General features: G+C 38.8%; 1 long non-coding RNA gene across 1 annotated transcript; it reads right to left on the bottom strand.

Moving 5' to 3' along the window:
• Positions 1-19,355: 19,355 nt before the first annotated feature.
• On the bottom strand, positions 19,356-24,220 carry LOC120799343. Its single transcript, XR_005708814.1, has 3 exons — positions 24,124-24,220; positions 21,195-21,265; positions 19,356-20,417 (listed from the first exon to the last, which is right to left on the bottom strand). It is a non-coding gene; the product is annotated as an uncharacterized LOC120799343 (long non-coding RNA).
• Positions 24,221-24,441: the final 221 nt, after the last annotated feature.

The raw sequence follows: 24,441 nt of genomic DNA on the forward strand, positions 1-24,441 counted from the left end.
ATGCACACCATAGGCGTGCCACCTGAAAAAGCGCTCCAACAGCAGCAGGTGTACCGCACCTTCATTTTCAAAGCAACAATGATAAACATGCAGTTAAGATTGTAGAACGGTCACAGATAAAAGAATGGACACTGACTATTGGTTTTGCATGGGAGTCCAACAGCAGTGTCTTGTGAGCAAGTCCTGTGTTTTGTTGAACTATCCACCCGCCCTAACCTCCTCCTAACATGGACTTTATCGCTCTATAGGCTATGTTATGCCATCAATGTAATTTTTACTCCCATCAAAATCACTACTGCCAATGGAGGTCACCTAAAAATAAAAAGTAACTATGCTGCTGCTCAGGTACAGGAGGAAAGTCTTCTAATGACATATAATGACATTTCCTGTAGACAGGTTAGAATTAGCATTGCAATGCCTAATATTATATTTTAACATTGTTAGACTCTTCATGTTTTATTACTTACAGGTGTAGCTGAACAGCTCAATTCTGCTGTTGCAGCAAGCAAAGAAGATCGAACTCAAACTCAGCGGATCAAAGCACATAGGAAAGGAGTAATCTTAGTGCTATGGCAGCCAGGTTGTATTATGTTTAGTGGACTACAATGTAACACTGTTAATGTAAGCTTGCATGGACCCCTTTAGTTGTACAAATGAACAAAATAATGACATTACCAAAATACCTCCATGCAGTGAACCTGGAGCCTAGTAGATGTAAGTACATGCATAACCATACTGTGTAGTTTAGTTTATTTTACTTCATATTTTTACTTTAGATTTCTGTGTCATGAATTGTCTCAATGTGTAGTTGTACTCTCTTATGATCACTAGAGGGAGACATATATGGACTAATAGAAATACTAATCCACTAAAAGGCTTCTGCAGAGGGGAGCCAACACTCCAACAAAGCTCATGAACCATGGAACCAGAAGGATTCATGAACAACTAAACTTGATGGGGCAGATCTATCTGTCTGGCTCAATATCTATCCATTGATCATGTCACTGAAGGTCTCTCTCTCCCTCCCATTCCCTCTCCCCCTTACTCCCTTTAACCCCTGCCTCCCTGTCTCTATGTTTGTGTGTCTAAACTATGGTGACATAATTATTGTTCTTGATCACAGATGGTCTATTGTTCTCAGCCAGTGTGATTTGAATATATTTGTACCCTTACAACTTGGCCCTTCAACAACGAAAACAACGGCAAACACAACCATATCACAAACAAACAAAACATTAAAAAACAGGCACACGCACAGACACACACGGAGACAAAAACAGACATTTAATTACACATTGCTCTATCTTATTGGTCTTTTTTCTGCAATCAGTCCTGATAGTTTTCTGTTCATTACTTTTCATTATTTTGGGCTGTAGTGAACTACTCCCACCAATGTTTGTGGCATACAGGTCCTAATGGAACTATATGCCACCCTTTAATTGTTTTTTAAATTACATTTTATTTTTAATCCAAATTAACCTGGTCTTAAGTCAGTCTCCTCTGACCCATCTTCTATTTAACCTTTAATTATGATTGCATTTAAGAAATGCCTTATATACGATTTAAACCACCCACCTAAAATCATAGATTACGTCTTTTATGTAATTCATTGTATTGTCTTATAAATCATAAAGGGCAGGTTTCTTATAACCAAATTACCTCTGAACCATTGGTTGTTTTCTCTATTTTGGGGGCATTTGTACTCATGGAAGGAAAAAAAAGTTGTTGATTTTTTCTTTTACAGTTAATTTCAATTAAATACATCGTAGCAAGTGCACAGCCCTGCATGTGTTGTAGAACAGTAGCTCCCTACTTTAAGATGAGTCAGGAAGCAATGCCATTAAACTATATTGAAACTATCTTTGCTGCAGGTCCACCTCCCTGTTTAGAAAGAGATGTTTTGGTGTGAAGACAGAATACTTTGGTCCTGGCTTAAATGTTAAGGGTGACGAGGTGCAAAGTTAAGTGCAACTTCCTAAATGTGAAAAAAGTGCTAATTTTTCTGCTGTGTTTTTGCAGCCTTGTTAAATGAAATTATTATTTTAAAATTAAAGACTGGAGCAAAAATGGGGGAAAAAAAAGTAAATTTGTGGGCTGGATGTAACATTACATTTTAATATGTGGAGTCTTCTAATAGGCCAAAACTGATCCCTGTGCCAGTAGTGTGAGCCCCCTTATAGAGAGAGTGTACAAGTGGAATGATGCTCAACTGCAGTGTTGCCAAAAGGGGGTGCTCACAGTGCAGGGAAAGCACAATGAATTGGACTGACACAGAATACAATGAATGATTATTACAAGTAATTATTAGGGGGTCATTTTCCTTTATTTTAAAGAGTGTTTATAGTATTAGCAGAAAATGTTCAGTCCATAGTCAGTGGATGGAGAGTTGTGGAAGTTCTGGCTGGTACGGCTGGGATATAAAACTGGAAGCTCTTGCAAGATAGGACCACAAACGTTTTGTAAACGTACAATTCGTGATTCATGATTCATGAAGTCTAGAACCTGCTGTCTGTCTCACATTGACTGACAGATCTTTTAACTGATAAACTAACACTGGACAATAGTTCTGAAACAATTAGTCCATTAATCAATTAGTCAATCGACAGAAAATTATTCAGCAACAATTCTGACAATCAACTTTTCCAGCTTGGCAAACATGAGTATTTGCTGCTGTTTTAAATCATTGCAATTTTTAAAAACATGTTATTGATTAAACCATTTACAGATAAGCCGTACTAGACAACAAATAAATCTTAGATAATAATGTTTTCTGATGTAGTTAACAGATGGTTTATGTATGTAATGTTAGTTAACACAGCAGTAAATCATAGCTTTATTTTGAATTATAGGCAGTCAACAAACACACACAATGAAGGTTTGTCATCATTAAGATTTTCTTTTCAGTTAAAATAACATAAATGACTTTTGCTCAACTGTGTAGGCCAAAAATAAGCGCTCACACACACACACACACAAACAAACACACACACACACACACACACACACACACACACACACACACACACACACACACACACACATACACATACACACACAGGCCCCCTCCTCCCCCTCCTCCCCCTCCTCCCCTTCCCACAGCTCAGGGTTGTCTGTTGATATGTGTCATTGATCCTCCATTCATTCCTCGGCCGACCCAGCTGTCAGTCACTTCCACATCACTGCATCTCCAACGGCTGCACAGTGTCACAGTAAAGTTCCAGACGCCTTTCTGGGCTCAGTTACGCAGTTTACCTGCTCACTGCAAAGAGTGATCATGGGACAAAAAACACTGACCCTGAATCAGTTCCTGATGGAACACTTGACTGCAGAAGAAGGAAGAAAGCACAAAAAGATGGAAAGGGGGGGGCGAGGTTAAGAGGGAAGGGAAGTAAGCTGGGGGGGGGGGCTGGAAATAGGAGGACTTGCCCAACTAGACCCAGATTTAGATTGATTCCCAATAGAATTTATTTAATTTTAACATTTCTGGTCCTTTCTCTCACCCTTATTTTTAAAAATGATCTGCGAATCCTCCATAGTTTTAAAATTACCCACTATATGAATACTGCCTTTATTACACTTAACCCCGAACCAAACAAAACCTTACACACTGCTGCAATTACCACCCTATATCATTAATAAACACTGATGTTAAAATTAGAAGCAAGGCTTAGGCATTAAGACTAGAATCTAGAATTTCATCACTTGTGCACCCGGATCAGACTGGTTTCATCAAAGTAATATTCCTCAGAAAACATGTGAAGGTTATTCAACTTAATTCATATTTATAAAACCAAAACGGATACAATGAGTAAACATCCTGCCATTACCTTAACTCTAGATGCTTAAAAGGTGATTGACAGGTTAGGCTGGCCTTCTCTCTTCACATCCTTAAACCATTTCAGCTTTGGCCCCTACTTCATCGATTGGATTAAGATTCTATATAACACACCTTCTGCATCTGTAATCACCAACGGTCAACTATCTAGATCATTCAACCTAAACAGAGGTACTAGACAAGGATGCCCATATTCACCATTACTTTTTGCAGTTTTCGTAGAACTACTTGCCTCAGCCATAAGACAGGATTACAGAATATCAGGCATTAAAACCAATTCATGCTGTCATAAAATCAGTCTATATGCCAATGCATCTTGTTATTTCTAACGAATCCCTAAACCTCCCACTCATCAGTCCACAATCTGATTAAGAGCTTTGGTAAGGTCTTTGGCTACTCCATCAACAGGTCTGAGTCTGAAATTCTGCATCTAAGCCATTTTGACTGGGATGCTGAGGTTGGGGACCCAGCCTATGACCACACAACTCAATCCATTAAATACCTTGGAATCCATGTTTCAACAAACGCAAATGATATATTTAAACTCAATTTTACCACATTACTACGTAACATCGAAGAGGACCTGGATAGATCGAATACACCCCTGCTCTCTTTAATTGGCCACATTTCCAGCATCAAAGTGAAAATCCTCTATTTGCCATGACACCTTTTAGTGAACCCCGGGGGTGGTTGTCCAACCTAAATTTAACAGTAAATACATTTTATTAAATTAACTACACTCCAAAAACCCAAACAATATGGTGGTTCGATGCACCAAATTTTTAACACTTCTTCCTCTCCCACCAGCTTCGTATATCCGACACTGTACAAACAACTATCGCCTGGCTTGATATTGAGCAGACCACCTGTAAAGATTTCCCCATTCTGCATATTGCATCCATAGATAAATCAGTTAAAACCCACAGCTGCTTCAAAGTTAACACCATAAATACCACCACCACCAACTACCTCCTTCTACTCTCACTCCTATCTAGCATAACCCTATGTTTAAACTCCATAAGGAAACCATCAACTTCCTTGCATGGAAATGGAGAGGAGCAACCAGACTGGGGCACCTTTTCAGTGGCAGCTCTATCATGACGTTTGACCTTCTCAAACGAACATACAACTTACCAGACCACTGTCCCTTCCAGTACATACAGTTGAAAGAGACCTATTAAAGAAAATGGATATCCAAAGCTTCCATGACTTCACTCCTCCATTACTAATAAAACTATACATTTTGGCCCAAAATATTACTATCACAGATTTCGTTTCTCACAATGACAATACTGTTTCAATACCAATAGGCAAATGGACATCAGACATCAATTGGCAAACTATATGCAACAATACATTCTCTATGTCATACAGCTCAAAAATGTATCCAACTCAATACAATAGGTATTGAATAGGTCCTACACAGAGTACACATCACCACTTACAAAATGTACCATATGGGTACATTTGCAAACCAGTTGGGCAGTTTTGGTCGGAGGTCATGGGAAAGCTGTCCAAGATCCTCAACCTCAGCATCCCCCTCTCCCCCTCCATTGCTCTTTCAGGCGATCTCTGCTCACTTACAATCTCACAACATCTCCAAACTTTAATCTTCATAGCATTAACTGTGGCCAAGAAAAACATATTACTCAACTGGAAAGACAGAAAAAGATTATCAATAAATCACTGGCTCAATATGTTAACTGACCACTCAAAACCCAGAAAGGCTCACATCAACTCTTAAGGACAATCTGATCCCATTCCAAAACACTTGGTCTCCTTTCCTGCACTTCATCTAGAGCTGATTCCTCTCTTCATCACCTCACTCACTCAGATCTTCCAAAACCCAATAGGACAACTCAAAGTAACAAGATAACCCACAATATGCTTGTCCCATCATAACTGCTTTTTTTTTGTTTTTTTGTTTGTGTCTTTTGTTTCTGTTCTTGTTTTGTTCATACTTTTGTAAATAATACTTCAATTATCCACCTATGGTAAAGAATAATAATAATACAACCTTTTTAAAAAAAATACAAGGGAAAGAGGGAGAAAGAGATGGAAAGAGGGGGAGAATGTATGGTAGGATGAGGTGAAGGAGGAAAGGGTCGAAGGCAAAAAGGAACGATAACGTGTGGCCAATCTACAGGGAAAAGCCGTCACCATCTCAGTTCAAATCATCAGTCAGACAGTGCAGATCTGCTCTCAGAGACACAGATTTAGGTTTTGATTAATTAAAAAAAAAAAAAATAGAAGCATATTGTTTAGCCCCCAGGGCAGACTCACACAGTAGAGAAGCTACGCCAGAGGAGACGGGGGTGGGGTCACATCTCCAGCCACCAACAGAGATATCCAATAGAGGCTGGAGGGGCCAAGGGTGGGGGCTGGACATTTCCTTATCCAGGGATTATGCAGCTCAATCAGACTCTGGCAGATTATGTCTGACCAAAACAGACTCCACTGGGGAAGGAGATTAAATACTATTTTCAAATTTTTTTGTTGGGTGAAAACAATCAGCTTTGTGATTAAGGGGAGAACTAAAGGCATCAAATGGCCCACAGATGTAAAAGCGATGGTTTTTGAAGATAAATCTGCCCCACAAATCCTCTCAAATCCATTGGTTTCAATATGTTTGGGAGGTTAGATTGTAATTGGCTTGATTTTACTAATCCAAAAGATATTAACAGAAAGTTTCCGAAAAGCAATTAGAAGCACTGAAAACATGTCTCTCTGGGGTATAATTAGTAATCCTCATAGTGTCATGAACATTAATCCAAGTTAAGTGGATAAAATGCAAAGATTAATTACTAATACACACATAAGTTATTGTATGGAGTTAATAATAAATTGGCTGAATCTTTAATTATACTTTAATGTTCAGCTGTTTCGGTTGCCACTGAATGTATTGTGACACACTCTACTGAAGTGTTGTTCTTCATGTTTACCAGACCCGTAGTGTACTGGACCTTCAGGATCACCAAATTGAAAATTTATACTACAGAGTCCAAAAATATTTAAGGCAGCATTACATGTTAATTAATATTGAAAGAGCAATTAATTTATCACAACTTAGGTCTTATTTTTGTCACGTTAGAGACAGTAATGATAATATTTTACTCATCAAACACTCAAGTTGTCCCTACCCTCTGATTCAGCCCATAAGAGTGTTTCCTGAATTATCACAACTACAGAGGCAAAAGATATGCCACAGATAAACTGCTCAGAATCCCTGTTCAAGAATAAATAACTTAATCTTTCATGATGTGACAATGCAATGGATAACGGTTTGGTTAGGTCTAGGCAAAAAAAAAAACAAAAAAAAAAAACAACTGTAGTACAAATGTAGTTACTTATTTACTTGTTTTATGTGATTTTAGCTGCATTTCTGGATCTCAGCAATTAACTTAGTGACATGTTATTAACCAGAACGAAACTGCAAATTAATACATTGTTTTTCACACAAAATCATATTTTATTCAATGTTTTCTCTTTCCTCTTCTTCATATTCTTATCAACTTTTAAAATACAGAATTGGCTTAACACATGTACTCAACATAGTTTTTGGTCTGATGGTATTGACAAATTGGTCCATAAAACCAACTCTGTCTCCTAGAAGTTACATTTATATGCAACTAATTTGCAACAGCAAATATGTTGTGAAGGAAATGTAATGCCAACCAGATTATATTTACTATTAACATAATGAGGAAGTTCTGTTAATTAATGTATCTGAAAAGTCACAAAAATGTTGACACTGAACGGATCAGTAAAATGTTCACTGACAACATACAATATTTAATTTTTTTTCCTACACAATATCTGAACTTGCAGCACAATACCCACTTGTAGAGACTCCAGCATCATTAAACTGTTGTATGGCTCTGCTTAGACTTTCACTCGGTTAACATTCAGGAAAGATCTTGGTCTGGTTTAAGACATTGAACCAAAACCACCATCTTTCCCAGACCTTAACCGCAGTGCTGTTGTTGCCTGAACCACAGAAGGGACGCTGGACGTGAACCCCAGACTGTGGTGTCAGAGTCCTTTCACTATGATGATCTATGATTTCACTATGAAAACATGATTTCAAAAACAATCAAGTTGCTGGTTTATTATTTGACATTAAGGTTAGGTGACTGGAGAGAGACAGATTAGTCAAATGTAATGCAGCAGAAGCTGAGATATCCTGACTTTTAGTCGCTAGTATGGGTCAACTACATGGTACACATCCCAAAATGCAAATGAGTCGTGCCTTCTTTCTGCTTGATTAATGTGTGTTTGACCCTTAAATGATTTTGTTTGTAATATGCATAGAGTACATCATTATTCTATATAACACATTTATGCCCCATGATAATATTTGTTCAGTTTTCTTTCTGTAGAAACTCATATTTTAGCTTTGTTATTGTATTTGTATAGTGTTCTTTCAAGATGTGATAAAAATGATTGTTAAAAACACAAGTGCTCACCAACCAACTAAACAGTAACTAATCACAAAATACCACTTAACATAAAATTACATATATTTAGAAATGATTCAAATATCTAATGTTTTAGGCCAACTACAAAAACTAGTTGGGCTACCAAACTTGGGAATAGCAATGAACTTATCAATAGACTTGTGTAATTCAAGATGTCCTCCTGAAATGAAATGAACATCCATGCTATTTAAGTGTTTAGTCCCTGTAAGTGGTGCAGTGTGGCTGTGGGGAGTGTGGGATGGAGGTCCAGGCTGAATGATGACTGACACCCTGAATGTGCATTCCACTTGATTTGCTCAGTGCTTCAATTCACCGATGGTAGTCCTTTCATCCTATTAGCTCCAAATTCCTATAACTGGGTCTCTAAATGCATGGGCCTCCATATCAGGGCTGGCCCCTGCTGGGAGGGCATATGGGCTGCTTTGTTAGCAGGAAGGGAGTGTGTGTGCAGGGTCCACCAATCACTGCCCTTGCCTGGGGAGTTAAACAAATTGATTGGCAGGCTAGTGGCGGCCAGTTCCAGACACTGTGGTCCCTATTCATCTCAACACAGAGTTGAGACAGAGAGCTTCTGCAGTGAACCAGCTGAAAGGCCTGAGGCGCACGCAGAGGAGACGTACAGGGGAGTAGCCTGTTTTTTCAACATATACTTCCATATTTTGTTACAACACACAACAGAGCCTCAAATCCTCAAATTTACTCTTAGTTAACAGTAGCTGTCTTGAATTAAACTGTGAAGCTCAGCAATGAGGAGATCTGAGAATTTGGGTGCACTGTTGGGTGCTATAGCAAAAAAGTGTGTCTTTTAAGTGTTTGAATTTTTATTTGAACCTTTATTTACACAGGGGAAACTGACAGTGCCCCATCTTATTCACACCCTGCTTCATTCACCTTAACATATGATATTGTGTTTAAGTATCCAGTGGGAGGACATGGAATAAGACATAGAATATAGTTTTTTAGGAGATAGAATTCTTAGATTCTCTAATGACTGACATAAGATGAAATTAATACATATTTGCTTTGTATGCTGTTCTTTTATGACCAAAGCAATAACTGTGGTCTTTGATTAAAGTTTGTTGGGATGCCAATGCTTTTGGACTTTTGGATGATTTAAACACAATGTCTTCTTTACCTCTGAATACTGGCCCTGGTATTCGAGTCTTTAAACACTCCAGGGTTTCCTATTGCTTACCTAATAATGAAATTATTAATCAGCAACAACTTTCAGTTGGCAACAGAAAACTGTGAACCAGTCAGGCAATTTGAAATTTACTCCTCCTTGAACAGAGAATTATGACTTGTGGCTCTGTAGGACTTTTTCTCTAGGAAAGTTTCCGGGATTTTCTATCAATAACAAATGGGATCCTCAGATGTCACCTGGACAGTTAGAAATGTATGCAAGTGTCACAGGTTGGCAGAGCAACATTGGAAAGTCTGAGCAAATATGTGTGAGGTGTGTGCTCTGGTCCCAGAACTGCTTTATTGATAAATCAAATAGGTGAATTGGATGCCACCTTTAAGATCATTTACAAGAAGACAGGGCATGTGTGCTTTATAGATCTGTTATTAGCCATAAATAAGAACAACATGGGGTTGTCCCTTTTGCTTGTATTTATCTTATCTATTTATCAATAAGGAAATTATAACTGTTATAATAATGGAGATAAAAAAGTAAATGAGTCATTAATAAAGGGTTGTTACAGTAATCCATCAAGTCTGCATTTGTAGTCCCACATTAGAGAGAGCTGCGAAGACAAATTAAGTAACTGGAGAATCAAAACCACCCAAAGGGATTTTCCACAACCTAGCAACCCAATAGTTATTAATGTTTGTTACAGATCTATAACATAATGGCAAATTATTTATTAACCATTAGTAAAACATTAGGTACAACTTATGGAACCTTTATAAATGTTGCTTTGATAGAAAGTGTTACCATTTTTCTCCCACGGGTTTGGTGGCACTCTGGTTGGCCTACATTGTGACTGGAGAACAAACAGGCCTGATGATAACGGTGATCATCTGTTGATGCCAAGGTGAATGGCTCATTGCCCGTACAGATTAAGCACAACAGCAATTAGCCAGGGCCAGTCAGCCAGCAAGACACCAAGACATGGACAATAACTACAACTGGCCAACCAAGCACAGCATACTGGACAACACACACACGCGCACACACACACACACACACACACACACACACACTGAAGCCCAGATGCTAAGCACTAATCCCTGAGTGATTGTTGTGTTATTTCTTTTGTTGGAGCTGGTTATGACGCTCTGTCATGCCTCTGACTGTGTGCAGTTAGCATTCACATACTCAGCCTCATGAAGCGTGACTTCTGACACTGACTGAATTGATTTTTCCTCCCCTCCTTTTTATTTCCTTTTCTTTGCATTTCACTGTGTCATTTTGCCAACCTGACTGAAAGCGGGTTTATGGAGGCCTTTGTCGCCTTTGCTGTATTGAGAAGGTTCTGGAATCCTTCCAGTGGAGGCAGAAAAGCTCCCATTCAGTTTATAAAAAAAGTGGAGATTTCCTTTGCTCAAATATGATCTCTGCTCACAAAACAGGACTGATGTCTTTCAGAGTGAATGAAACCAAACTGAGAGAGATAGAGAAAGTGGAAGGAAGGAGGGAAGAGAGATTACAGGAGGGGCACACACACACACAAACCATCTTTCATGCTTGTCACACTGTCAGAAAATTATGATAGGTGCTATGGTTGTGTGTGTGTGTGTGTGTGTGTGTGTGTGTTTTGTACAAGCTTGATGTGCCCTAAGCTCCTGGCAGATGATGCGTCACTGCTGATACACAGTTCTAGTTATGTGCAAACTCATTTTCATTTTCCAAGTGTTTGTACCTGAAATAAAGAATGTGTCAATCAGGATCATTAACTTGGAGCTTAGCTCAGACCAGGGACCCGGGGACCCCAGTAATTTGAGGAAAATATGGTTGTTGTTGTCTCACCCTGGCAAGGGGTGGTGTTCTATTTAAGTGGGCCTCTTAGCAGATCACTATATTTATTAGAGTGATATGAACCCAACAGTACACACCATGCTAAGTACACCTACATGTATTCTCTTAGTCTACGAATAAATATTTAAGAGAACATTCACACTACGCCAGTTTCAAGCCTAGGTTCAGATTTTTTCATGTCAGTCTTAAAACAATATTCACGTGCTCATAGGAACACTGAACAGGTTATTCTTGGAGTTATCTTTCCTCCTGATCATTCCTGAATGCAGTTCCAATGTAAGTCATGGACAACAAAATACACACTCCTCATTCTGTGCAAAAATGTACTCCAACCTTATTGGAAGTTAATATGAGGGAATTCTGTATTAAAAACAGTGAATATCCGCCTGATTTGTCTAACTCTGATTGTTGATGCCTCTTAATAGCTTCAAATAAACTTTGGAATGCATTTTTGTAAAGAACAAGAACTGTGGATTTTTCCCCCTATTTAATTACCATGGTTAGGAATGGTTATGACAAAGCCTTTTTCAATGTTTTCAATGTACATATGGGCACCTGACCATTTTCTTTAAGACTGACATGAATAAATGTGAACCTATGCTTTAAATTTGAAAATGCATCTTTTTTTTCTCTACTTTTGCCTTCCACATTTTAGATGGCATATTTGACAACTGAAAAAGTAGTTTCAAAATGGTGTAAATTTTAAACAGCAGCTGTGCAATTGTCGTTATAGTTGGTAGAAAAATCCTCCTATCAACAGCTAAAAAACTCAATATTCTGAAACTGTTTCAATTCAGCTGTTCAAATTCAATATCCAAATAAATAGTCAAATGGAAACCTAGCAATGACAACCTCACTTTACAGGACTATCCTTATCTATCTCAACAAACAACAGAACAGACACAGACACAGACACACACACACACACACACTGTCTTTTCAACTTTTCTTTTAGTATGCAACACAAAAGGCATAGCACTCCAGCTGTGTAGCAAATATGACTTCCATTCTGGGACAAAGCATAAGAACAACTTTCTGCCTTCTAACTTCATCCAGTGAATAATGAAAAGCTGTTTCTCTCTCTCCCTTTGAAATGAGTGCAGTACATTAGATACAAAGAGTATAATTCACGGGGTCTGTTTGTTGAGCTGGATAATGTGCCTCATACTGGTGCTTGCTGTCACTCAGGTCAGTACTTTGTAGAGGGCCAACATTGGCAGCTGGGCCTGTCCACCCCTGTCCACCCACAATCACAGTCTGTGTGTGTGTGTGTGTGTGTGTGTGTGTGTGTGTTTGTGTGTGTGTCTGTGTGTCTGAGTGTGTGTGTGTGTGTGTGTCTGTGTGTGTGTGTGTCTGTGTGTGTGTGTGTGTGTGTGTGTGTGTGTGTGTGTGTGTTCCTTTGTATATGTATGAAGTATATGTCAGCATGCTGCTCACAGCTTCAATCTTGAGTATGTGTTAATATGCAACAAGTAACAGAAGTATTGGTTGCAGAAAAATTAAAAGCACTTAAGCACTATGTGCTAGGTGGTAGCATACCAGCACTTGTAATTATAGTAGTAGCTGCAGTAGAAGTGGTACTCTTTACTGAACAGATTAGAATATGATCTTATTTTAATGTATTTTTTTAAAACTTCCAGGACAACCATCCGTCCATCTAACCTGTTGCTTTAGAGATATCAGGATGATTCATAGCTACAATGAAACTTGCTGTGGATAGTTTGTGGTCCACAGTAGTGCTGGGAAGAAATAAATAAAGTTGTGCAGACTGCAAACACCCTGCAGTGTTTGACAACACTTGTACATCTGAGCACTGTCGGACAATGTGTGGGAGCTCTCTGAGAGAAAACAAACAACATACAGGTGGATTCACTGCTTTCAAGGGCTTCTTTATCTAGCACAAATGTTTGACTGCCATTCAGCATGCTTATGTAACTTGGCCAGCCACCTCAAGGGCTCCAGTAGAAAGGCTAACAAGACTAATATACACCATATCTATCAGTGATTGATGAGTTGTTCGCACCAGGGACAGCCATTAACCCTCTGATGTTTGTCCACACTTTTAGGGCAAATATCATCTGAATGATCAGAAAAGACCTTCGTGATCTGTTAGGGTAAGACTGTAATCACACTGGACACTTCCGGATGTGCCTTCAACTACATTCAGTCATTTTTAAGTTCTTTAGTCACACCTGTAGGTGTTTAAAGCAAAGCTTCTATTTTTTTTTATATCAGTTATAGCAACATTTTCATAGCTATCTATCATCCAAACATTTTTAATGTGTCAGCATGTCTGACCAGGCCAAAACTGATTCTTGCCTGTACTGGACATTGGGCCTCAAGAACATTTTCATATTCCTGCCCTAAACTTCTCTCACTTTTTTCTGTGAGTCTTGTTCGTACGAGTGCTCAAAGTCAGATTCACCAAATTCTCTTCACTGGTCAAACTTGTCGTAACTCGCTTGTTTACGCTACCTGTTCCACTTCATTTGTGGGGAAGTTTCATTCACAACAATGTCATAGAAGAGTAAAAAGAGCTTCATACTGCAGAGCTTCAAGTCTGCTGTCAGAAATCAGCAAACAAAAACAGAACAAATTTAGCAGATTCAGTAGTTGTATTAGAGGACCCAGAATAATCAGAAAATGTTAAAAGTTCATCTGCCAGTGGCATGTCATCAGAACAGCACTGTACTGGGACAGAAACAAAGAGGGAATGGTTCAGGCTACATGAAGTTAGACAATAAGAAACATCTTTCTAGATAAAAGAGGAGGTCAAGGGACCAACAGTCACTGAGATATCAGATTAGAGAATATTCCAGCCTGCAACAGGGGATGTTACACTGACAGGTTTTATAACAGAGGAGGATGATACTGGAAAGACCTGCAGAAAGAATTTTCAAACAACTACTGAAATTTAGAAGCTGCTGTGACAAATCTGCCAATAAAAATACTGAAATCTAAAAAAGCTCTCAGTAAAGTGGCAGCCATGATGATGATATGGTGAAGAGAATATCATTTTTTCATTGTTTGTCATATACTATGTATTTTTCTTAATTAAATCAATACCAGTGTCATATTTCAACTCCAAATTTATTCAGATTAACCCACTATAATTCTGAAGTCAAACGACTGTTTTTCCCTCTGAGAAGAAAGGTGGTCTATCTGTTAAGGGCTCATACGACACGTCTGGACCACACATGAATTTCGTTCGTAACTAAGTGAAAATTCTAACAATGAGAAAATTGGTGAACTATGATTGCCTCTTACACACTGTAAATCTCTATTCCCTCACTTAACTTTAAAAAAAAAAATTTACTCGAAATGGCTTGCACACAAAACTTTTAGTTTAGTACAACATGAAAGTTATGAATACACCAGACATAAAATAACTGTGTCACATGACCCTTGGCTGACTGGAAACTTAACTGGAAAATATTTTGCGTAAAATTCACCCATACTTGTTCAAGTCTTATAGTCAACTTAACATTAAGTTATTAATTTTCCAACCATTATTTTTAGTGCAATTAATGAAAATCGTTTAAATTATGGTTCTCTGGACCGCAACAGCAGGGCCAGCCCTATGAATGCGAATGTCCGTTATTGACTAACTGAGTGCTGAAGTTTCCACCTTGGCCGTTGCTCTTTGAAAATGAATTGGCACAAACAATGTCTATTGCGTCATCAGTTGGGCGTTTACAGGTAGTATTGCCAGTGTTGCTGGTTAACATGTAGTCTAAATGGGCTGTGTTTCAGTCACTATTTCATTTCTGTTCCTTTGTCTGACAACAGAAAGAGAAAAACATCTAGATGAGAACAGCTTTATTGGGAATTCCACTGTATTAAAATACCGTATCTGTGTGAAGATACAAAAAATTTGTGTTTTAAACCTAAAATCTATTTCATTAAGTGTACAAGCTGCTATTATGACAATAAATCGTAAGTACTCCTATTGAGGTGAATACACTCAAAAGCTGATGTGAACCAACCCATCATATTTGGTTGTTTTCACATATCTTCTCCAAATGTATCAACTAAAAGCATTTATGTGCACATTACTAGAAATCCACCAATCTAAAAAAACTGAAATACATTTTAAAACACCTCGCACTCAATAAAAATAAATATATCTAACATAAAAGTGTTAGGTAGCATTAACTTATTTATCTACTGGGAAAAATAGATTATGCTGTGTCTCAGAACATTTTACTGTTCATACAAACTCCCATGTTGTCTCTATATTCTCACTGCTAATACAAATACAAGATTATGCAAGAAAAAATCTAAAAATAATGGTCTAAAGTGTAACTTTTTTTAATTTTGAAAAATGTTAAATCCAATATGACACCACAATGACTGATGTAAGGGCCACAATCAGTGCTATAACAGCTCAACATCCTCATAAAAACAAAACTGCAACAATTTCAACATGTCTGCACTTGTTTGTTACACTACTTTTGTAGTTTACAGCTTATTTTTTTATGGACAGTGTCTTGGATTTCAATTTCTCTCCATCCACATTCAGCAGGACTGTCACCTGTAATCAATACAATGGCAGCAGATGTCTTAATGACAGGACCTTGGTCTGCAACCTCCTTGAAAATATGCCTAAAAATTTACAATTACATCTTTGATGAAATACTCTGTCTGTTATGGACATGTCATCTGTTTTCTTTTTCGTGCATTTTATTATCCCACAAGTTTATCACAAAAAAAAAAACTTTTAACATACACCCTTGGTACTAGAAATAGTTACATTATTTCTTGTTACCAAAGTGTCTATAACTAATCAGAGCACACAGAGGAAACCAACATGAAGACGGGGGGAACATCATGTGACCTCCTCATGGAAAAGACCAGTGGTAATTTGTGTCCCACGTGAAACCAAAAGTCAACGTTGAACTTATTATTTCTACCCAAACCATGACCTTTCCTTAACCTAACTAAGTAGTTTTGGAACTTAAAACCAACCAAACTGTGACCAGTTTCCCTGTTAGAAAGGCTTTCTGGCAAAAAAGCCTGAAGGCAGACGTCTCCCACATAAGTGTGCAGAGATCATGGCATTCTGTGCATGCCTAGGGCCACAAAAAGCATATCAAGACCATGTTTTAGTGTTTCTGTTCATTTTGTTACTGACTTCAAGATGAAAACCTAAAAAATGTGCAGTCCTTTTCCATTACTAATTACTACAAAACAAAATTCTCATACATTTTTTTCATATTTTAATTTCCATATTGAATGAAATTTTCCACCACATTCTGCCTACTATTCTCTGTCCAACTGTGTGCCATATGGTATCCTGGACATGCAACATCACTGATAACATCACACTGTAAAAAAACAAAGCAGCTTATTTCCTTGATCAACATATTATCATGCTGGTAAAGAAATTTCTCAAAAAACCCAACTAATTACATCTGAGACACAGTACACACTTGGTGGGAGGTTGTCTCACATTGCCAGTTTAATCATGTTTCTTTGTTATAGAGTGCTAGTTGGGCTCAGGTGCATTAGTAGTGAAATTTAAACCCAATGATTAAAATAAAAAAAAAGTGAACTTCTTACTAACACTAAATGGCTAAAAAAGAGGATTTTACATAGTTTTTGATGCTTGCTGTGTATGTGGCAAACGTACTTACTTCCAGCCATAGCTTAAGATTGTTTTGGTTTGTTTATTGCGATGTAGATGTAGGAGAAACTCCGCTCTTCCGGCATCCTCTGGGACTGCGCTGGTTGTCTTTTGGAGTGCACCCCAATATAAGGCAGTGGGCGGACGCTATAGACAAGCTCTTTGATAAAAAGACACCAACCTGGCAAGCAGCACACACTGCAGGCCGCAAAACGTATTTTCATTTGACATTAGTTTGCACGGTTTAGTGTGAACATTAGCTATTTTGCAACTTCATAAAAAATGTATTTTTATGCACATGGTTGCTAACATTAGTCAACATTATTAACTTTGAAGCCTATTGCAATAGCTACATTGCTACCAATGACTGTATATAAAGATGGACGACATGACAGCTCCCCCAAAACATTTTTGATCGCCCCCTGGTGGCTGGCTACGGTATAGGTCATGTTATGCTATGAAAAGGGTTGTGATGATGATGACAGCTTTGATTGAGAAGTGCTCTCAGTGAAGTAGTTGCAGACGCCCCTGCAGACTTCTTTTCGGGAATTGTACGCAGAGAGGGAATGTCGGGAAGAGATGTAACTTTAGTTAACATAACTGTGATAGTCTTTTTCACATCGACAAAATGAGTTGTTCTGCAGTATTAACTGACCTGAGGGATCTTTAAAAGTTAAATTTGTGTTTTGTAAGCTAATCTGTAAATTAATGTTAATGTTAATGTTTAGCTATCTAGCTACGGCAACAAGCAGTCTAATGTTAGTTTTGTGGTAAAAAAAGCAAGCTAGCTTTTTCTAATTATTTTTCATTTTTAAAAATGTTGTTGTTGTTCTTTCAGTTGCTCCCGTTAGGGGTCGCCACAGCGGTTCACCATGTGCATGTTTGATGTGGCATAGTATTTTATGTCAAATGCTCTTCTTGACGAAAACCTGGGTTTGGGGATTGAACCGCAAACCCAGTGATCGGCGGCAAAACTGCTCTACCACCTGAGGCAAGGTCCCCCCTTTTTATTTTACAAATAATACAGTAAAAATCTGAATTACCTTACTGTGTCTAAAGAAATCCTTCTACTGTTCTTGAACTTGAATTAAAAAGCCAGTAACATTAATCTAGTAAAGCCATTAGTTCTGCAATCGCTAACAGTAACGTGACTGTCCATAAGGATTTTAAGATGTGCAGCAATTTACTAAGATGTGAGGTGAGTTATTGAAACTGTTTTGATGAGAAACTGTCAATTAAAAGTCATCTGGCCTGCCCAATCAGTAACGTTAAAGTCACTGTAGACTGATTAATGTGCATTATACTCTTGAGCACAAGGCTCTGCGTTTCTTCAGTTCCCTGTGCAGGGCTGACATGTGTATTGAATATCTGGAAGAAAGCAGTATATTTCTGCCTGTCTCCAAATAAATATGTATTGGCAGTAACACAAGTTAAATTCTGAATCCATAACATTGCTTGCTGTTTTACAAAATGACAACTAAATTGTGCACGTCAATATTACTTAGTAACTGGCGTTGGTAAGAAGCACTATTAAACAAACCTACTGTACAGTAAATAGCTGAGAGGACTCAAAACTGGCTTAGAGTATTCTGTGCTGGCATTCAGCAAAGTCAGTCAGTTTGTTGATGCTAATTCAGCCATTGGACATAAATACTCTGCCTTGATCCATGATAATATTGCTGATGTCAACAAAATTGAAGACACTAGTGGAGATGTTGCAAACTACTGACAGAGACCTTAATATAAGACAACACAATTATTTACTTTAGCATTTTAATTTTTTAAAATTAATTTAACCAGAATGGTCTGTATGTAGCCGAACTCTTTATCTTTGTTTGTAATGTACTGTATAATAAAACTAGTCAATGTCTTGTAAGTGAGTAAGTCTTGTAAACTTAGCTACAGTCTGAGATAAACCAGCCCCTCTTCTCCCCAATGGTACTCATAGGCACATCTTCTAAACTTGAGTCAGTACTTCTATATTAGGTATATTATTTATGTTAGGACGCAGCTGAACCGTTCATGAGACCAGAGGAAACAATAGCATTAGCACCAATTCCGTTACCGATGAGAGTGGCCATAGTGTTATACAAACTGGGCAGTTGTGGGAAATATCACTTGGTTTCCAAGCAGTTTGGGTTCACAGAAGCACAGTCAGAATATTTGTGTACATGTTCTGTCAGTATGGTGGACAAAGCTATGGGACACTTCATAAAAGTTCAGAGCCAGGAAGAAGCCATCCAGATAGTGCTTTCAATTGACCTGTGGACTTCCACAGGCGATCGGAGACTTCATAAATCAAAAAGGATGGGCCTCTTACTTTCTTCAGGGTGTTGTAGATGACCAATTCTGGTTTGTTTATTTTTTATTGTCCTTTTCTAACTACACATAAAACAGATGTGCAAGTCAGCCAGTTAGCCTACGTATAAAATTATTTCATTCACATCCTCATTTTATTTTCATTTTTTAGCAGGAATAACAACAGAGCAATGAAAAGTCTTCCCCGAGCAGGGGAAAGATTCAGATGAAAGGGCCCCTTGTAACAGACAACCTCTCTCATAGTTATGTAACAAAACCCTACTTTGTGTTTAACTTATTGGAGTGTGAACTGTAAAGTGCCTGGTAGTGCTCATGATACCAATGTCCTCAATCAGTCACATTTGTTCAAACAGGCTGACCAGTTGCCCAAGGTAAAACTATAGTATGACAGTATACAATTTCAAAGCTTCTGTGAATGTTTCTGTATATTGTGGGGATCAGGAGAATCTTAAGCCTTATACATTAAATTCCCCAGCTAAAAAGCAATCTGAATTATGTTAATGAATAATGGTTCACAACATTACCTTTACTATGCAAAGCCTACATTCTGTGAAAAAATTATACAAAACATTAAAACTGCATTGCCCATTGATAATAACTACATATATTTTTAGCACAGTTGATCATGTTGCAGCAAGACTGAACCTTTGGTTGGTGAATATGAGACAGAAGGACTGGAAACTGCTGGATTTGGTCTTTCAGACACAGGGCAATATTTTTTAAAATATATAATTTCCCAGAAGGGTGAAATGAATTCTGTCATGCAAAAAATGGCAAGGACCTCTATACTTTATCTGAGGATTATGTACAATGCTTCCAAAAATAGACAAAAGAATGGCATCCATCACAGTGTTAATAAAATGCCAGGCTTTATCCATCTTTTTGGGTTGGGCAGACCTCTACCGGCATCGCTGGGTGGTCGCAGAGAAGATGATTTTCATCTGAGGGAACTGCCAATTGTAATTGCAAGTCCTGCTCGATCCCTGTGACGAGCTTCAAACTCTTGATGTTTCCATGATCATTTCAGCAACAGTGGATCTAGCACAGCTCTTCCTCCAACGCCCCGACCACATCACTGGACCTGAGCATCCAGACCAAGGTTGGTCCCGATGGTCTCCCTCCCTCGTTTTTCCCCAGAGTGAATGTAACTGCCCCGAATAATGTAGATTTTGGTTCCTGTTGATTTCAGCATGAAAAGAAATCATCACTTTTCTATGAAGTCCTGTGCGGGTGTGTTATTAAATTTATCATATTTTCTTTAATTATTTTCTTTTATTTTCTATTTCTTTTACTATTCTATTTACTTCTTTACCAGGCTGTAGTTTTGGTCTGTAAGTGTACAATGGATGTAACATATTAAAAACTTCAGTTTGTTTATATCACTCTCAAATGAAAAATCTTATGCTGAAATCATAATAGGCAAGATTTGATTCCCAGATATTTCCATGATATTTATACTTACTCTTGGCCTCTTTGGATGATATCAAACTGGCTGATGTAATTTTTTTCTGTCTAAAATGGAGACTATAAAAATTAAACAATGAATAACTATCAATTCAGATATACTGACTCAACATAAAAAAAGCAGAGGTGTGTTGCATTGCCAACTACCAGTTGCTAACATATTGAATACATGTGCTAACATAGCTAAAGCATAGACTGTATGAGTTACAGATAGTTTTGGCTGTCCACCATGTTGTGATAGTTTAGTTTAATTTCAATAATAATGAAAATTATGTTATTTGAATTTGTAGAAATATAGTATGTTAAGATGTGTGACTTTAAATATGACTATATGGTTAGTTGTTTTAGTTGCCTAATTTTAACTACCCTTCAGTCATAAAACAGCCAGCAGCAAAGACTGTCAAGATTGAAGGAGCCAAGCAACCTCAAAAGTTCAGGGGGGTGTGCTTGCAATTTAGTCGGATGGGTGTATTGGTGGGACTTCCATACCTTGGCTCCAAACCTGATCACTGCTGCTTAGACTCTGGTCCCAAATGACATCAGGCACAGGATGACAGCGCCTGTATCCGGAATATTTTGGCTTCATTTTTGTACAGTGGGAAGAAGTGGAGACGCATCATCCATAATTATATACAGTCATTTATTGCTATAGATAACATTACCCCGGTGAGCAAGTATAAGCTATCTCGTAATAAAATGAAACAAAGAGCAAAAAAAATAGGTTAGCGTTGAAAATATGCGGCAAAGCCACTTAATGTTAACCTAGCCTCTTAATTTTTTTCTTTTCTCGAACATTTCTGTTAACATGGTAGTTTAGTGAACATAGCTAATGCTAACTCTTTTCATTGGTATTGTACAACCAAAATTAAAGTGCATTTATATTTTACAGAACCTATATATTTAAGATTATTGAAATGTAATTACAGTGTGCATCTAATTTAAAATCTGCTAAATTAGAAGTAATCAGAGTGCATACGGATGATACTGGTTCAGCAATGTAGCTTGTATTGCATAAGTGTCTGGTTTAATAATGACATTGAGTTTAAGGAATAGTGCTACATTTTGGGGAATATGCTTATTTGTTGTCTTGTGAGATTTAGATGAGAAGATGGATACCACTCTTAAGTCTGAGTGTTACGGAGCTGGAGCCAGGAGATGATTAGCTTACTATAAAGGCTGGAAGCCGGAAATGACTATCCAGGCTCTGTCCAATCTTCAAATAAATAAATAAATAAATAAATAAATACACACACACACACACACACACACACACACACACACACACACACACACACACACACACACACACACACACACACCTACCAACACTTAAAAGTCATTAATCACCTTTGTATACACTAGCAGTTAAAAGTTTTAGAACACCCCCATTTTTATTTGAAATTTCAGCAATTCAAGTCCGGTGAATAACCTTAAATGGTACGAAGGTCGGCGGTAAACTACCCAAGGTTTAAAAAAAAAAAAAAAAGTTTAGGTTACCAAAGACTGAAAAATCATGTAAATTGCATAGGAAAGTTACAGCTTTCCTGCAGCAATGGAAGTAAATGAAGCCCTGACACTTCATACAATGACTCCTACATGTGCCACAACTTTTGTTGATTTACAAGCCCTCTTGTCTGGGCAGTGTTGGAACAAACTGTTTTACCTCACCCTGTGATGCATTATAAGGACAATACTGTACTGCAGGAAGTAGTACAGTATATTGCTATCAGAATGGTGAGAAAAAGGCAAGTAACCAAAGGAAGACAGACTGGTTGGTCAGGGTTCATCCTACAACAAGATGATGACCCAGAACATTAGAAGAACAGAACTAGATGGTCTCCTATCACATGATAGGAGACCAGTGCAGTCTCCAGACTTAAGCCCCATGAAGGTGGTTCGGGATGAACTGGACAGAGGGTGAAAGCAAAGCACCCTGCAACTTCAACATATTTGTGTGAACTTCTGCAACAGTGTTGGGATGAACTTCCTGAACAATGTTTGATTTCCATTGTAGACACAATTGTGTTAAGCTGCTGAATAAATCAGAAACTTGAATTCAATTTAGGATTCAAGATTCCATGATTCCTGTTTTTAAAATCTCAAAATGTTTAGTTGTTCTATCAGTTTTTAGGCAGTGTAATTCATACACAGAAAGAAATGTAAGAACAATACAACTGACAGGGTTTGCTGGTAATAGCACACATCAGGACCCAATCAGGGAACAAGATGGACCTGGAAAGCAGGAAACTGAGTGGATGAAGGCAGGACTGTTCTGGAGGCTGAGCAGTAGGGCAATGAAGAGGCTGGAGGTCTAGAAAGGGAAGCTGACATCAGAAGATTCAGGGGGTCGGCTAGGCCACTGACTGGTGACAGGAGCCAGCGTGACCTTGGCCAACTCAGGCACAGGCTCTGGAACTGACAAGGTGTCAGCCAGGATGGCCAACTCAGGCACAGGCTCAGGAACAGGCTTGAATGTCGGCTGATGCAGGAAAGGACGGACCTCGACTGGGACTCATGATGTCACCGGCCTTGACCCCCTGTGTGTCAATCGTGGCGCTGGACAGGAGAGTTTTGGGGCCACTGAGCAGCTGGGAGGAATCGATGTCTCCAGGAGCCACACTTTCTTCTGCGACTCCAACCCCCAGATATATCCCAGGAAATGCTACGTGAGTCCAGAGGAAAGGAGAATGCTCAGGGTCTTCAGGGGCAGGATCAGACAATATGCTAACCAACTTGGGTGAAGGAAGACAGTGGACCCAAAGCCACCTGACTAAGAAACTGACTGTAGGCTAACATAGGCTGTGCTTGCTGGAGCTGGCTGCAGGCGATGATCCACAGACTCACCGTCTGGGCTGTAGGCTGGGGGTTAGCCATTTGACAGAGGTTGGCAGGCCAAGAGCTAGGAGACCATGAGGCAAGTTGTATGCTAACAGGCCAAGAAATAGCCAACTTGGATGCAGATTGGAGGCTATCAGGCCTGGACGCAAGCTTGAAGCTAGCAGGCTGAGAGCTAGCTGATTTGGAAATAGGCTGGGAAACATGCTTGTGGCTAGTGGGCTGGGGAACTGGTTGGTGATTAGCATGCTGGAGGCTAACTGGCTGGGGATCAGGTGTGTTGAGAGACTCCTGAAGCTAGTCAGGTAGGGAATTCCTCAGCCATGGCTTCGTGGAGACTTCCCTGCGAGTTAACTTCAGAGCAGTTTCTTTGTACTCTAAACTAGGGACTCTCTTCCGCTCCCCATACCAGCACACCAGGGAATTGTTATACAGTGTGTCTTCAAAAATGCCTGCTGGGTCCATGGTTGGTCAGATCATAGTGTCAGGTTTTGCTGGTGATAGAACAAATCAGGATCCAAATGCAGGCAGAAAGGTGAACTGATGTAGTGAAGTAGTTTTTAATAAATGACAACAGACTTACAGGCAAACTGGCGGGCAAGATGGCAGGCAGGTAACAAAAAGCAGGTTGGAGGAATACAGGGAAAACACATGTGAAAAGAAACAGGAACAAAGCAGATGACCCAACAGGGAACAAACCGAGTCAAATGGCATATATGCAGGAGAGCCGATGCGTGAAATGGGAACAGGTGTGTAGGTAGGTGAGGCAGGTCTGGTAATTGGGAATGGTGAACAGGTTGGGCTTGTAAAGTCAGGTGACTGGGACAGGAGAAAAAGTCCAGGGACATCTGTGGCTGGATGGAAAAATGACAGGAGACAGGGGCTGAATGGCCAAAATGGA

The sequence above is a fragment of the Xiphias gladius genome, chromosome 14, assembly GCF_016859285.1.
Source record: "Xiphias gladius isolate SHS-SW01 ecotype Sanya breed wild chromosome 14, ASM1685928v1, whole genome shotgun sequence".
NCBI lineage: Eukaryota > Metazoa > Chordata > Actinopteri > Istiophoriformes > Xiphiidae > Xiphias > Xiphias gladius.